Source organism: Prionailurus viverrinus, chromosome B2, assembly GCF_022837055.1.
Source record: "Prionailurus viverrinus isolate Anna chromosome B2, UM_Priviv_1.0, whole genome shotgun sequence".
Lineage (NCBI taxonomy): Eukaryota > Metazoa > Chordata > Mammalia > Carnivora > Felidae > Prionailurus > Prionailurus viverrinus.
In genome coordinates this window covers 56,840,192-56,857,122 of record NC_062565.1, presented here as the reverse complement: position 1 = coordinate 56,857,122, position 16,931 = coordinate 56,840,192, and positions in this window count along the sequence as shown.

Sequence of the window (16,931 nt, the reverse complement as noted above, 5' to 3'; positions counted from 1 at the left end):
GTCATTCAAAGCCATTGTTTCCTTGTGGATATTCTGCGTAAATATCAGTCCATTGGCATAAGTGGAGTATTAAAGTCCTCTACCATTATTGTATTGTTATGAATGACTTTCTTATGTTTGTTATCAATTTATTTATATATTTGGGTGTTTCAAGCTGGGGCATAAATATTTATAATTCTTAGATCTTCTTGTTGGATAGACCCTTTTATTATGATATAGTGCCCTTCTTCATCTTTTTTTACAGTCTTTGCTATAAAGTCTAGTTTGTCTAATATAAGTATGGCTACTCTGGCTTTCTTTTGATGTTAACATGATAAACTCCATTAATAGTTAACATAATAAACTGTTCTCCATTCCCTACTTTGTCTGCAGGTGTCTTTAGATCTAAAATGAGTTTCTTGTAGGCAGCATATAGATAGGTGTTGGGTTTTTTTAATCTATTCTGATACCATATTTCTTTTGATTGGAGCATTTAATCCATTTACATTTCAGAATGATTATTGATAGATATGAATTTAGTGCAAATGTACTACCTAAAAGTTGGTATTTCTGGAGATTGTTCATTTTTAGTCTTTGTTGCTTTTGGTCTTTCTTTCCTACTTAAAGAGTCCCCTTTAATATTTCTTGCAGGATTGATTTAGTGGTCACAAACTCTTTTAGTTTTTATTTTCTGAGAAACTCTTTATCTCTCCTTCTGTTCTAATAGCCTTACTGGGAAGAGTGATCTTGGCTGCATATTTTTTCCCATTTAGCACGTTGAATATATCATGCCAGTCCCTTCTGGCCTGCCTAGTTTCTGTGGAATGATCTGCTGCTAACCATATTTGTCTTCCCTTGTAGGCTAGGGATTTCTTTTCCCTTGCTGCTTTCAAGATTCTTTCCTTATCTTTGTATTTTGCAAATTTAACTATGATATGTCTTGGTGTTGGCTTTCTTTTATTGATTTTGATGGGAGTTCTCTGTGCCTCCTGGATTTGGATGTCTGTTACTTTCCCCAGATTGGGAAGTTTTCAGCTATAATTTCCTCAAATAGACCTTCTGCCCCCTTTTCCATCTCGTCTTTTTCTGAGACTCCTATGATACAAATTGTTATTATGCTTTATTATTCTTTGAGTCTTCATTTGTGACCTAATATTTTTCTTTCCCTCTTCCTTTCAGCTTCTTTATTTTCCATAATTTTATCTTCTATTTCACTTATTCATTCCTCTGCTTCTTTCATCCTTGTGGCCATTATATCTAGTTGGGTTTTCATCTTGGATATAGCATTTTTATTTAAGCCTGACTAGTTTTTAGGTCTTTTATCTCCGTGGTAAAGGACTCTCTGGTGTCTTCGATGCTTTTCTCAAGCCCAGCTGGCATCCTTATGATTATTGTTTTAAATTCTGGTTCTGGCCTATTACTTATATCTATTTTGATTAGATCCTTGGCCATGACCTCTTCTTGTTCTTTCTTTTGTGATGAATCCCTCCACCTTGCCATTTTGTCTAGGTCTCTGTCTTCTGTGTATTAGGAAAGCCTGTTATGTTTTGTGCTCTTGACAATAATGGTTATATTAAGAAAAGGTCATATACTGTCCAGGGCCTGGATTTTCAGAAAGTGTTTCTGGTGTCTGCTGTGTGCACTCTGCTGTTGTATTTTGGGTGCTATTTCCCTCAGGTCAGTCCTCTGCAGAGTTTCTTCTTGCTTGCAGTGCAGAGTGTTTGGACTTTGTCCACTGTGTGGTGAGTTTTAACTTGGTGTGTTTTGGTCTGCTTGTTAATAGAGACTATATCCTAGTTCCCCTAGAGCTAAAGCTTTGTAGCACTCTCTGGTCAGTAGATCAGATGGTGGGTGTGGAGTTGTTTCTACTGGTCTTCTGAGGGAGGGGCCCACTGCCACTCAGAGTCTCAGGCATGCTGGCCCTAATTCAGAAGCACCTGCAGATTGCAGGAGGGTGTCAGCTTGGTATAAATGATTCAAGCCTCCCCTGTAGGCACTGTGCTGCTCACTGAAGTACCTCTGTGCTGATGGATGAGGGTAAAAATGGCATCAGCCAGCTCTCTTATCCCCAGAGAGGGGAGTTTGCACCCCCACACCATTCAGGAAGCCCTCACAGAAGAGTAATCTCCCTTCTTGTGTCCCAGGCTTTTCTCAGATCTGTGCCTTCACTCTGTGTGTCTAAGCCATCTGCCCACCTGTCAGTGCAATGATCCTGGTATTTTATCCCATGCTGGTTGGGTTTAAAACTCCAAATTTTAGAGACCCACCACTGCATAAGCCTGAGCTGGTCCTCCAGAGGACAGTCTTGCTGAGCTGTGGCTGGTGATAGTTTGTCTCAGAAGGGCTGTTGCAAGAATGCATAAGGGCTCGGATTTATGCAAAGTGCAGCAAAAATCTGGTGTCTAGGTTAGCTGCCCTCAGCAGCTGCTTCTGCTCCTAAGCTAGTGAATGGGGCAGCTCAATGGTGTCTACCAGCTCTTTTGTCCCTGGGTGCAGTGCCTCCTCTCCCAAATGTACTCCAAGAAGGGAAACTGTCTCTCCCAATGAAACCCAGGAGATCCTCAGACTATGCTATCCGCACCTGGGCCTCTGCCTTCCTTCTCCACAGGAGCACTTCTATGCCTCCCAGAATCCACCTTGCCAATGGTGCAGACTTCTAAAATTTCAGACTTTGAGCTCCGCTCCTAGTAAAACCTTGTGATAATCAACCCCTCTCATTTTCTACATCAATGGTTTTAGGGAAGTGTTTTCATTGTGCAGTGACCTGCACCCTGTTCTCTCTCTCTCTCTTCTCTCTCTCTCTCTCTCTATCTCTCTCTCTTCTTTCTTTCCTCTCTCCCTGATCAGACTCCTTCCCCTCTGCAGCACTGGCAATTTTCTCCCCCAAATAACATCTCTGCACCTCCTACCTTTCATGATGTGGCCTCTTTTCTCCCTCTAGTTGCGCAGTTTGTTCTTTCAGTCCTCAGATTGATTTCCTGGGTGTTCAGAATATTTGATATTTATCTAGGTGTGTTTGAGGGTTGAGGACCTTAGTCCTCCTACTACCCCTCCATCTTAACTCTTCCTCCTTAAGTATGTTTACTGCCAACGCAGATTTCACTTTATGATTTGCTTGTTTAAATCATTTTATTTTTTTATTACTTGTTATGTTATTATTTATTATTTTATTTTTTGTTATTATTTTTAGAAACTTGTAATGCTTTCAGAAATCAAATATTGATTACTTATAGGTGACAAATATAATTTTGCAATTTTTGGCTTATATTTTAAATTTGTCTTTTTTTTGTCAGACAGAAAATCTAAATTTCAATGTAGTGAAATGAATCACGCTTTTCCTTTGTTTCATTTGTGTGTGTGTGTGTGTGTGTGCATGTGCATTATTTTAAAAATTCTTCTTACCCTGAGGATATATAACTATTCTTTTAAGTTACATGTTTATTTTACCTGGATTATAGTGTTTGATAATATAAGATAAATACTTCTATATTTTGTTTTTCCATTTGGACAGCCCAATGTTCCAACAACATGTGTTGAAAAATCCATCACCTCTATAGTGATATAGTTGTAAAATCACTATTTCTTGTATATTCTATGTTGACATATATGCATCTATCTGCTTTCTGGGCTACCTTTTCAGTTCCATCTCTCTATTAGTCTGTGTCAATATTATCATATCTTAATTTCAGCCTATTGTGCTATTTATTAAGTCAAATCTTATTTTAATTTTCTATAAGGGTGGTATAATGTACTGGCTTATCATATAATGTTTTGAGATAGCGTATTAGAGTTTAAATCTCAATTCTACCTTCTTTTAGTAATATGACATTGGCAAGTTACTTGGACTTTGTTTCTCAGTTTCTTCATCTTCAAAATATAGGCATTATTGGTTTCTATATAACCATGTTCTTTCAAAATTAAGTGTTCTTATTCATATAAAGCGTTAGAATTATTCTTGAAAAATAGTAACTACTCAATCATTAGTTATTATTTAAAATTATCTTGACTTTTCTTGGTCTTATACTTTTTGTTGTGAATTTTAGGGTTAGTGTTTTAAAGAGTTTAATTAACCCTATCCAGATTTTTCAATTGAAATTTCATTAGATTTATAGAGTAATTTGTATTCTCTAGCTGATTCTATGAATCAACTTTGAGCATCATTAATTTCTAACTAAGTTGTTATAGAAACTAATGCGATAATAGTCTTGACAAAACAACGTATGGAGTAGCTTTGCAAAGTGTCACAACTATAAAGTAATTTTAGAAACATAAGTTTTTAAGGAAAGCTTTTTTTAAAGTTGTATTTATTTGTTTTGAGAGAGAGAAAGAGCATGCAAGCAGGGGAGGGGCAGAGAGAGAGGGACAGAGAAAATCCCAGGCAAGCTCTGTGTTGTCAGCGCAGAGCCAGACATGGGGCTTGATCTCACAAACTGTGCGATCATGACCTGAGCCAAAATTGAAAGTTGAACACTGAACTTACTGAGATTCCCAGGAGCCCATCGTGAGAATTTTTTAAGGATAGAGGAGTAACCTACAATCATATAAAGTTAGGCCCTATGTGACAAATGGGGAATTTGAGGCTCTGAAGAGTGTGGCTTCATGCTGAGTATGGAGCCTGCCTGGGATTCTCTCTCTCTCTCCTTCTCTCTCTGCCCCTCCCTTGTTCACATGCTCTCTCTCTCTCAAAATAAATAAATAAACTTAAAAAATCCATTGATTAAAAAAAAGATTGATTCATTGTCATTAGAGAATTAAAGAATAATAACAGCTATTAACGTTAAAACCCTGCTGAATATTACTGTGTGTCTGATAACTGACCACACTCGAGTATTCTAAAGTGGCCCCCCATAAATAGGAACGTTCACTGATGCTTTGGAGAATATTTAACAGAGATTCTCAGCTGAGAAAAATGGCATATAAAAGTCAGGTTTTACTTACTTTTGCTTACCTCAAAAGAACTCTGGATTCCTTCTAAAGTCATATTCTCTGTTTTTTTTTTCTCCCAAGTTATTAATCGTTCAGTACTCTACAAATAATTAGAGGTTTGGAGGATGCCCATTAGCACTGATTTGGGGTTGATGCAGTATCAGACATGCACAGTACTCAGCAAGGCCTTTGGGGTAGTAGTTTGGGAAGGACAGTAAGGGTCCTGAGTAGGTTGTTCATGAAAACACCTAATTTCTGAGTCACACCAACCTTATTGTAAAAATCGTATTTGACTGCAACTCACGTTTCAAAATCCTGCTTTGCTGTCTTCTCTTTTGTGAAGCCATTTGTGACATTTCCAGAGGAAAAAGAGAAAATGGTTTGTAAATAACTTCATCCTTAAAAAATATGTAACTGTATCATAATTTATTGGGCTACCAGATGACTCTTTAAAAATGTACTTCAAAGGCCATTCATTTGGCACTACTCTTTGCAAACCACAAATAAAAAAACCTTATTGATTAGGTTAACAGAGGAAAATTTCTACTTCTTTTTCAGGTAGTTCTGCTGGCAGATTCTCAATTGACTTTATTATTGAGAAGGATTTTACAGAGGAAAATAATCATTTGTTGTTTACTCATAGGTCCTTTTTGCAGCAATTCACATTGAATTTGTGATTTCCAGTTCTCTTTGGAATGCACCTACTCAGATGAATATGATTGAAAGGCACTTCTACTTCAAAGTCTCTATTTTCAGTAGCTTGTTACCAAACTAATTAACTGGTGAAATGAAATGATTCATGCTTATTGTCAGTTGAAAAGTGAATTTAGGTATATGGAAACAAAATCCTTGATGTTATTTTGGAGGATCAGATTAAAACAATTACATATTTTGATAAAAATTCTTTGGTGATATGAGTTAACCTTGAATCAGAGTCATTTAGACAAGTAGATGTCCAAGGAACACTGCATTGTGCCTGTTTTTGATTCTCCTTGCCAAGAACATAGGTGTGGACTCATCATGGTAAAGAAGTAACTTTCATATGTTAAAAATAAAACAAGCTTTCCTGCAATCTTTAACACGTCACGTCCTATGCCTCCATAATGTTTATTTCTAGGAATATATGGGCAAAACCAGTAGTGGTTATAATATAATTAACAGCCAGCCACATGCAAATTTGTTTCTTCACTCAACTTTTATTAGTAAAGTAACACTGAACAAGTTACTTAAATATTCCGTATTACACAAAGAGAAGCAATACCTAATTTATGAGATTGTTATGGAAAGTAAATATGATATGGTAAGAAGTATAAACATTTAGACCATTTAGATATGGAGGCAGTTTTGTTTTCTTTCCCCCCACCTTCTTACTACTCACAAAGAATGGGACACAATTCTAAGAGAAAAAGTTAAGACCTTTCTGTCTTTATAGAAAGGAGAGCTTGTATCTCTGAGTAGAGAAAGACATTAGGAGATATCACCTGAGTATGACTAAGGAGGCAAGAAACCAGCCAATCTTAAGGAATTTGTACCCCAGTGGAGAAGACTTTACTCCCTTAGAACACCTGGGTGAGCAGATACAGTGAAGTCTTTGGAGCTGAGTTATATGTCAACCACTTAACTGGTCACGGAGACAAAATTTGTTTATGGCTTATGCTAAAGGTACTGTAACGTTGATGTCCAGTTGGGATCAAGAGGATTTTATCTTGTCAGCTTCCAACACCTCACCTGTTGATTGCCAGCAAGAGTGAGATGAGTGAGAGGCCACGTGCTCCCCAGCTGATTCCTACACCCCATGAACCCAGTACACAAACACAACATGCCAGACCATGAATAAACAATTCTCTAATCATACCCATATCATGGAGGGTATGAATTTAGCATAAATTTGAAACTGAATATTCAAATTTCACTTAGAGTATAGAAAGACAAAGACACAAGAATTTAAAAGAGAAATGAGAATCAGATAGTAGAATTTGAAAATCAGTTTCCTGAAGGTGATTTAAAATATTAAATGCTGTTAAAATCAAGTGGAATGATGATTGGGAAACAGCTTTTAAACTGTCAAGGACACTTGGTATCATTAAAAATAGTATAGTCACTGAATGTACACATGACAGAATTTACTTAAGAAGGTTTTAGATTGGGGGCGTCTGGGTGCCTCAGTCGGTTGAGCGTCCGACTTCAGCTCAGGTCATGATCTCACAGTTCGTGAGTCTGAGCCCCTCATCCGGCTCTGTGCTGGTGGCTCAGAGCCTGGATCTTGCTTCGGATTCTGTCTCCCTCTCTCTGCCTCTCCCCTGCTCGTGCTGTCTCTCTCTCTCTCTCTCTCTCTCTCTCTCTCTCAAGGAATGAATAAACATTAAAAAAAAATTTTTTTTAAAGAAAGCTTTAGGTTAAATGATGAAGGAATCTAAACTCAACTTGCCCGGAGGAAAATTTTCTATAACATGAACTCTTGCAACGTTTGAATGATCTCTTGGTTTGTGCCTTCTTTAACCATCCTATATTTACCATGTGGCTAGGGTGATATCTTCAAGTGATAAGAGGTAGATACAACTAGATCCACCTGGCTAAGGGGAAGAAGTAACTGCATTTCTCTTGGCTTATTACCTCAAAATTACCCTATGAGTGTTACCCTATCAGAACCTAAGCAGACTCTATTATTCTAAATATTTAAATAATTACTGATGTTTAGATGCATTACTCCAGTAAGTCATCTTTAAAAGAACACGAAAACAATTCTTTCTTGTATCATGTGAAGCATTATGTGAGATTATGTTAAGAGAGGTCTGTTTAAGATCCATCCTTCTGATACACTTGGTTAGAAGAATCAGACCAACCTCAATGTGTTCTTAAACTTGAGTATTTCTGTTGGGCTCTAAAAAGTTAATAAAGGGACAGTACAGATCCAATAGGCATTGAAAGCAGCATGTCCTATACTTGTGGGAAAATCTGCTGCAGGAGATCATAGTGTCACAGCAGAGTTCCCAAAACTACTAAGGAAGATGAATGAGGGCCTCATCTGCTCAGCAGTTATAGTTCTTGATTGAATATAAATAAAATAGCAATTTATTTTATGCAACCATTTCTGTGAACTTGATATGTGCCAACTCACAAGACAGAGGCCCATTCAGCAAACTATCAAATTAAAAGACCAGATGTTTAGGTTGTGGTGAATCTACCAAGAAAATGCCACTCGATGTAACTGGCCCAGGGGCCCAGCTAGTTTTCTGGTGAGATGTTACTTTATTGTACTCTTTTTTTTCTTTAATTTCTACTGCAAAGGAATCTGCTAAGATATTTAAATTTAATCTTGAATATATGAATCTGCAAAAGTGATTACAGTGCTTCATCCTTTGTAATAATCAAAGTTGTTTGTCCACTATTTCCTAAGTAACTAACCTTATTTCTAACATCATTTCTAATAGCTAGATTGGTTATAGGCAATTAACTTCTTTAGTAAAATTTAAGTCAATGTTGACAGTATGATTTATACTATTTTAACAAAGCCAATGAAATCACATTTTTATCTTTATTTCTTTGGAGTTATATCATTCATTTTATGACATATACTAGCTTTGTTTTGGTCCCAATATGCACACTTTTAAACTAGGAAAGTTCTTAGGTTGAAATATAATGGCTATAAATCATTCATTCATATAAAATAACAGTTTTTATGATGGAATCTTTACCAAAAAATCCTGATTTTTGTGACCACTGGTGACAATTTGCATCTTTTTTGTTTGTTTCTCTTTAGAGCAACTGTTTAATCATATAATGTTGATACATTTATTAAGTATACAATGATTATTTCAACCATATCAACTGATTAAAAAGTTAGATAAATAGAAAATACAGCAAATATCTAAAAACATAGAATATTAATTTCAAATGTTTATTTATTTTTGAAGGAGAGAGAGACAGACAGAATGAGTTGGGGAGAATCAGAGAGAGAGGGAGACACAGAATCTGAAGCAGGCTCCAGGTCTGAACTGTCAGCACAGAGCCCAATGCAGGGCTTGAACTCACCAACCGTGAGATCATGACCTGAGCTGAAGTCAGACACTTAATCGACTGAACCACCCAGGCAGATACTTAATTGACTGAGCCACCCAGGTGTCCCTCAAATTTCGAATTAGAAATCTAGATCATAGGTCAATGAACTTTTCCTGTAAAGGGTCAGCCAGTGATTATTTTAGACTTTGCAGGCCATATGGTTTCTGTTGTAACCATTCAACTCTGGTGTAGCGAAACAGCAACAGACAATATGGATACCAATAGGTGTAACTGTGTTCCAATAAAACTTATAAAACAGGCAGCAGGCTAGATCTGATGCATGGGCCGTAGTCTGCTGACCTCTGAGCTTTAGCATTCAATTTTAGTATATTTGCTGCCGAAGCAAGCACAGAGCTTTAGCATTCAAAGATAAATGCTTAAATTGTGACTGAAACATCAGTGAGGTAGCTGTGCTGTTTTGGAACTTAGAACTTTGGCATCTCAACATGGGCTTGATTCCTGGCCCAGCTCTTTCCCAACTCTGTGACTTTTGGCAAATTACCTAACTTCTCTGTGCTTCAAATATCTAAGTTGCAAATGGAAATGATATGAATACTTATTTTGTAAAAGTATTTGAGATAATCACCCTATATAATTTATGTAAAGTGCTTAGCAGAATGCATCTTGGCATATGAAAAGCAGTGAATAAACTTTAAAAATGTTATCACTTTTGTCTCACTTGGATTCTACATTATATATGCTATGTAATATAATATTATATGTACAATATATATTTACCATTTTTTTCTCACAAAATTATATATTATATAATTCATAATATATGTCATCTATGTAATACAACCTAAAATAGGTATTATTTGTTTAGGAAAAATTTTGATTTTGAAATTTTTGTTGGCCAATAACTTTTGGTGATTTTCCCCCTTAGTTTTATATGTATGTTACTTAAAATGTTTAAAACAGCTCTGTATTATTTTATTTTTTAAAATGTCAATTTATTTTGGGGGGGAGAGAGAGAGAGAGAGAGAGAGAGAGAGAGAGAGAGAGAGAATCCCAAGCAGGCTCCATGCTGTCAACACAGAGCCTGACACGGGGCTCCATCCCACCAACCATGAGATCATGACCTGATCTGAAATCGAGAGTTAGATGCTTAACCAACTGAGCCACCCAGGCACATCAGACAGCTCTGTATTATTTTAATTGAACACATTTTCATTTAGTTAAGCACCCCTATGTATAAGTTTGGAAATAGGTATAATAAGAAATGCTAAAGTCTAGACACATTAAGATGAAAGAAAGCTAGATAATCAGTTGCATTATTTAAGGGCCAGATTGACATTAAAAGAAGTGATTCAGAAGGTTTTCACATGTTAACCACCTGTTATGTGAAACACTAACATTATGAAGAAATAATTTTGGTCTTGAAATTAACGGGCTCTGTGCTGACAGCTTGGGGACTGGAGCCTCCTTCAGATTCTGTGTTTCTGTCTCTCTGCCCCTCCCCCCGTCTTTCTCTCTCTCTCTCTCTCTCTGTCTCCCTGTCTCTCTCTTAAAAATAAACATTAAAAAAACACTCAAAAAGCTCATATCTATAGATAAAATCACATAAATAGAAACTATGTATTAAATGCAAATGTAGAGATGTGCATGGAATATTATAGGAACACCAAAGAAGAGAACCTATAACAGGATAATGAGTTCATAGTGGACTCCTAGAGGAGGTACCACCTAACTTCTGAATAAAACTTCTTAGAATGTAAGTACCACAATACACACTGTTTATTAAATCAATATCAAAGAAACGGATCCTGTCACCTAAAATCCTATATTTAACAGTATATATTTAAGATTCCTAAATCTATCACAATAAAACCATCTTTCCCTTTAATCTAAAATAGATCTCTATTTTTTTTTTTTTTGGATCTAGCTATACATCCATCATGATATCATGGTATTTTCTGTGTTCAAATCGTCAAAGAGAATTTGGTTAGTTTCCAGACTATATAATAGTAGCTACATATAAATGGGAAGGAAAGCAACATTTTCAATGTAGTCTTTATTTTTAAGGGCTCTGATATTTGTTTCCTTAGATATACTTGCTTAAATTATGTTTTTGCATATGTCAGAGGAAGCATATTTTTCCTTGACATATCAGGGATTTATTTATAAGACCTTAGTTGAAAAAATGATAAATTATTTAAAATGTTGCCAAAATGAATTCAAATACTTGAATGCACAGAGCATGTCCAGATTGCACCAGATGTTTTTGAAGATTCCCAGGGATAGTATTATTATTTTTGAAAACAAAAGTAATTACTAATAGAATCCCTTAAGTATAGGTTTTATGTGAAGAAGTCATTAACAATGGCAATAATAAACTCCATTTCAGACATTGAACATTGAGTGCTTAAGCCAGAGAAATCACCTAAAAATCTGAGTACTGCCAAATTAAATGTTATTTTTCCAGATCTGAGACCATCCAACTTGACTAAATATGAATCTGGTCCTTGTTAGGCCCCAGAATCATTGCAATAGGGCGAGGGCTTCAAATTATGTTACATCAGTGAATGCTTATTTTCATCAATTAGCTTGCATTCAGCATTAGTCTCTGAGGTGTCATTGATAAATTTACAAGAATGTTCCCCAAGGTAATTTTCCAGTAGTGAGATATAAAGCATAGTAAAGACTTAAAGAATCATTCTTAAAATTAAATCTGTCAGAGAATGATCTGCATAGTAGACTCCAAATAGGAAAAACTTAACATCGATGGTACTGTCTGTCTGGAGAAACATCATCAGCATGTAATGGTGAAGAAATGCTAATTGGATCCAATAGGAAGGCTTAGAGGGCTAAATGGGAAGTTTGCCCGAAAGAGAGGCAAATTTGAAAATGGAAATAATTGCTAATAGGTGAGTAATGCATTATCTTTCTAAAATACTGTCAGAAGCCTCATCTCATTTAATCTTAGTATCATGTCAAAAAGGATTTATTTTTATTGCCATGCTGCATATAAAGCTCAGAAATGTTATTGAACTTGCTTAAAGACACAGGCCTAAAAAGAGCTAGAACTGAAATTTGATCAGCAATATTCAAAGGCCAAATTCTAGATTCTTGATACTATGAGGCAGATTTTAAACAGAATTCCTTCAGCTAAAACTGAGGTGAATTACTTGTAGGGGAGCAGGCACAATGGAATATACCTCTGATCACCTGAGTAACTGTCCTGTACAGCATGGGGATGGTGGTAGTGGGGCGGGGGACGGGGGGGCGGTGAGGTGGGCATTCTGACCCATTCAGAGTATATCCTAGGGAACTAGGGCAGAATACATGGTCCCTTGTTGATATTCAATCACAAATTCCCTTCCTCTCTTTTGAAATACAAAGAGAAATTATTTGCAAAAAAAAAAAGACAAGTAGGTTTCTAAAGCAAAAATATTTAAGCAAGTAATTTTGTACATGTTAAACTTCCTTCTCCTACAGTACTGGCATGCTGGATAATTTCTAAGTGTAGAGAAGGAAATCTTTCTGTGTGAGAGAAAATTTACTACATGGTAATGGCAGGGGAATTTCCTTGAGGGTATCCAAGAATATCAATGTTATGTAATGTAATTACTTTGTGTCCTGGTAGTTTTAAGTGAGACCTGGCTTTTGAAAAATACAGACTAAGCTACAAGGAGTATGAGACATAAATTTAGTTTAATTTACAGAGCACTGTTGATGTCTAAAGTGTTAGGATAAACAGAAGTGGACGCAGCCAGGTATCTGCCATCTAAGTATTTATCGTTTGGTGAAGAGAGATACAAAGACCTTTAATATAATGTTGCAGTAACTACTATAGAAGAGGTAACAATACAGTGAGAGACTAAGAGAAAGAAAGAATATTTTCACTGGGAAGGAGATATGGAAGAGGTAGTGTAGAATGAAAATAGGGAATAGACAATTGGAAAAAAAACAGTAGAAGAGGTAACCTAAAGAAAGACATGCTCTGAGAGAGATTTGGGATGGATCGATGAGACCAGTGTAAAAGGATCTTGTGAAGAAGATGGAGACCTAGAAATCTAAAAGACATAGTGTTAACATAGAAGCCAAGGAAGACAAGAGAGAAACTGTCTCTGAATGAATTCAGATCTTTAAAGTGGCCATTGGTTTTGGCACATCAAGATCATATGTTCATTTCCAGAACAGTTCCCAGGGAGTGGAAAGTGGTGAAAGAAGAAGGTAATCTCAGTGGATTGAAGACTGAAGGGAAGACAGAGTGATGATGGGAGGTGGTACGGGTGGGTAATATTTCTAAGAAGTGTGCTATTATGGGATGGATATGCTTAAGTGAGTAGCAGAGTTTCAAAAGAGCAAGTTTATAGGCTAACAGGAGGACTGGAAGAAAAGAAGAAATACCTAATGGGCACTGCCTTGGAGGACACTGGATCATTTTGGTTCAGTGAAAATGGGGAAGCTAGCCCTGAACAGAAGGAGGAATTTCTTCACCTGAGACTGGAAGAAAGAAACAAAATATGGATAAGGATATGTTAATAAGTAAAAGCAATGGGATACTGGAAGTGTCCAGTACTAATTACTTCAGTTTTCCACTTGATATAGAGTTAAGTTACCAGAAGATTAGATGGCAGGATAAAGCTGGGAAAATGGAATCCTCGGTGAGAGGAATGGAAGGTGGAACTAAGAACAAATAAATGTATAATTAAGTAGATTTGAGGGCCTCTGTCAGAAAAAAAACATTATTATTATTATTAATTATTATTATTATCCTTGTTCTATATGGTTGGTTTTATCTAGTAGAGCTTAGGAAACTGCCTACATATGAAGAAAGGGATAGTGGGATTGAGTCACAAATGCAATGTCACCACCATACAGTTGCAATGAAAAGTCAAGACTGCAAGATAGTTCAAAGTGTGAGTGAGTGATACTTCAGAGGGGTAGGCTGAGCACACAAAAAGGAGAGATCAGAACCACTTTATGTATTAGGTGAAATGGAGGGATAGAGGGATCAGAGTTATGATATTGGAAAGGAACTGCCTGGGAAGTGATGTCCAAGAGAACAGAAGCATGCATGGTAGTTTCTCTTTTCAGGTTCCTTTTCCTCAGTTCTGAATCTTACCTTCTGTGTAATAATTCTAATTGTTGGTGTTTTTTTTTTTTAATTTTAGAGAGAGAGTGTGTGCAAATGAGGGAGAGAGGCAGAAGGGGAGACAGAGAGAGAGACACAGACAGAGACAGAGAGATGGAGAGAATCTTAAGCAGGCTCCATGCTCAGTGTGGAGCCCAATCTGGGGTTTGAACCCACTACCCTGGGATCATGAACTGAGCCAAAATCAAGAGTCCGATGCTCAGCCGACTGAGCTACCCAGGTGCCCCCAATTATTTTAAAATATATGTTTTATTATTTCATGTTTAACTTTTAGATTCAAAAATTTCTGTTAAAAAAAAAAAGACTCCTATCACATCATCAGTGTCCCCATCACAGAACTGATTTGGGGAGGACTGTTCGGCAAGCAGCAGTTTCCTTGGATAGCTGATTCAGCTCGGGTGATAAGGGTCAGTTCTCATACACAATGCAGCTATATGAAGACAAAATGAGCCAAACAGCTAAACTGTAGACAATTTGATGTTCTCAGCAAGTGAACTTTCTCAACTGGCCCCACAGATTTCCAACTTCTGGAGGCTGCCTGGTAGTCACTACTGCACTAATTGGACTTGATTTATTGTGGGACAAGCTACTGTACATGCATTAAGTCACAGATTTTTCTAACTGCTAAATTGAGGTCACTGTGTTCAATTTAAGTGCTTTGGTTAGGTAATAATGCTTCTAGGTGGAGCAAAATATTTAACAAAAATAAAATGTAAGTTTGCATACAATTAAAGTGTAACACCCATAGGTCTGAAACTGGTTAGAGGCTATTTTAATATTAAATTAATATTGCATGAAGTTATTTTTATTCTGGAGGAAATATTGACCTAAGATTTTGTTAGAGTGTGTGGAAATCTCCCTTCAGCCATCCCTCAGTTTTCTGTTGGCCTGCTCACCTTTCTCTTCCTCACATTTTAAGATATCCTGAATTATCCATATTCAGTGTTTAAATAAGGATAGAGAATTACTGAGGAGAGATGGTAGTAAATGAAACTTGGTTTTTAATTCTTCATTCTAAGCAGAAAAACGTTTTCCAGAAACTTATTCTGGAGCTTATTCTAACCAAACAGTGAGCTTATTCTATTTTTGGTAAATTCACATCCTCTTTTTCACTTACAGGACTTTAATAAGATATCAAAGCCTGTATGTATATTGAATTATTTCCATACTGCTTAGCACTGTTCTAGATATTTTAGAACACAAAAGATGAAACCCAGGCCATGACCTCACATTCTAACAATCTAGTTGGGGCAGATTAGTATCATGCAGGGAATAATAAAGGCCAGGACAACAAAGTGAAATATGAAGTCTTAAATCTTGCACCTGATATTCATTTACTCAGCAAACATCTATGGAGCACCTCATTTCAGGTACTCTTCTAGGTGTTGAGAATACAGTATTGAATAAAACTCATTAAAAAAAGATATTTTGTAATGACTTACAGTGAAGTAGAGCAGACAGTAAGCAAGATAAAGAAGTAAATACATTAAAGAGTAAATAATGCTAAGTTGAAACATGAAGAAGAACGGAGTGTATGAATGTCAACAGGATGGGGTGAGGAATTTTGATAAGGTGTCCAGTGAAGGGCTCACTGAATATAAATCTGAAGGAAGTGAAGGAGCTGAACTGACTGGCCATGCAGTTAACTGGAACATCATATGCCAGGCAGAGGGGAGGTCAAGTACAAAGACCTCATGGCAGGATCATGTATGTTCAAGGGGGCAGAATAGTGAGAGTGGTTTGAACAGGGAGAGAACACTGGGTGATAAAGTAAGAGAGGTAATGGGGAACCAAATCATTAAACATATGTAAATCATTGTAAGAAATGTTGGCTTAACTTGGAGTGGGAGAGTTTGGGGATGAAAAGGAAATTAAGAATTTGGTAGAGAGAAAGGTTGTCTCCAGGATTTGAGATTTGAATGGGGTTTTGATGGGTAGATAGACTGAGTTGTTGTATCATTACTGATGAATAGCTCAATAATAGCAAAAACATAGTAAAAATTACTTTAGGGGTGCCTGGATGACTCAGTCGGTTGAGCGTCTGACTTCGGCTCAGGTCATTGTCTCGCAGTTTGTGAGTTCGGCCCCGCGTTGGGCTCTGTGCTGACAGCTCGCTCTATGCTGACAGTTCAGAGCCTGCAGCCTGCTTCGAATTCTGTGTCTCCCTCTCTCTCTGCCCCTCCCCTGCTCATACTCTGCCTCTCTCTGTATTGCAAAAATAAACACATGTTAAAAAAATTTAAAAAAAAAAATTACTGTAGTGTCCTTGAGGATAAGATGCCTAGTGAGCCTTGAAGTAGAGGACACATTCTGGGACTGGCTAATTGTGATGGAACTAAATTACTAATGACCTTGAAAGACATGAAAGCAATTTCATATATGATAAAATCAGAAATAGGCCATCTTGGAAGTTTCTGACCATCAGAGTTTGAATAAATTGGAGAATGACCAGAGGAGGACAAGAGATAAAACGACACAGAGAGAGAAAAAGAAAATTGATTTCTCCAGCAGTTTAAACAATCAAACTCCTATTCCTGACCTTCAGTGGACTGTGAATTTCTTCCTATGGTTTGTAAACATGGAGCATTTTGTAAGCCCTTGTGAAAAGAACCACTGATAAGGATAATGTAAGAAATGTAGTATGAGATCATAGAAGAGACTAAGAAGTAAAGAAAGTTAGATGAAGATAGAAGAGTTATGGATAGGAAAATCAGTGAAAACATATTTGAGTAAGCCAGAAAAACTGGAGTTCTATTAACAGCTTTTATGAATTTGATACTAAGAATGTTTTAATGTATTAACATTTATTACAGCGTCATAACCTGATCTTTAGATTACTTCTCACTGGTCCTTCAACTGTCAACAT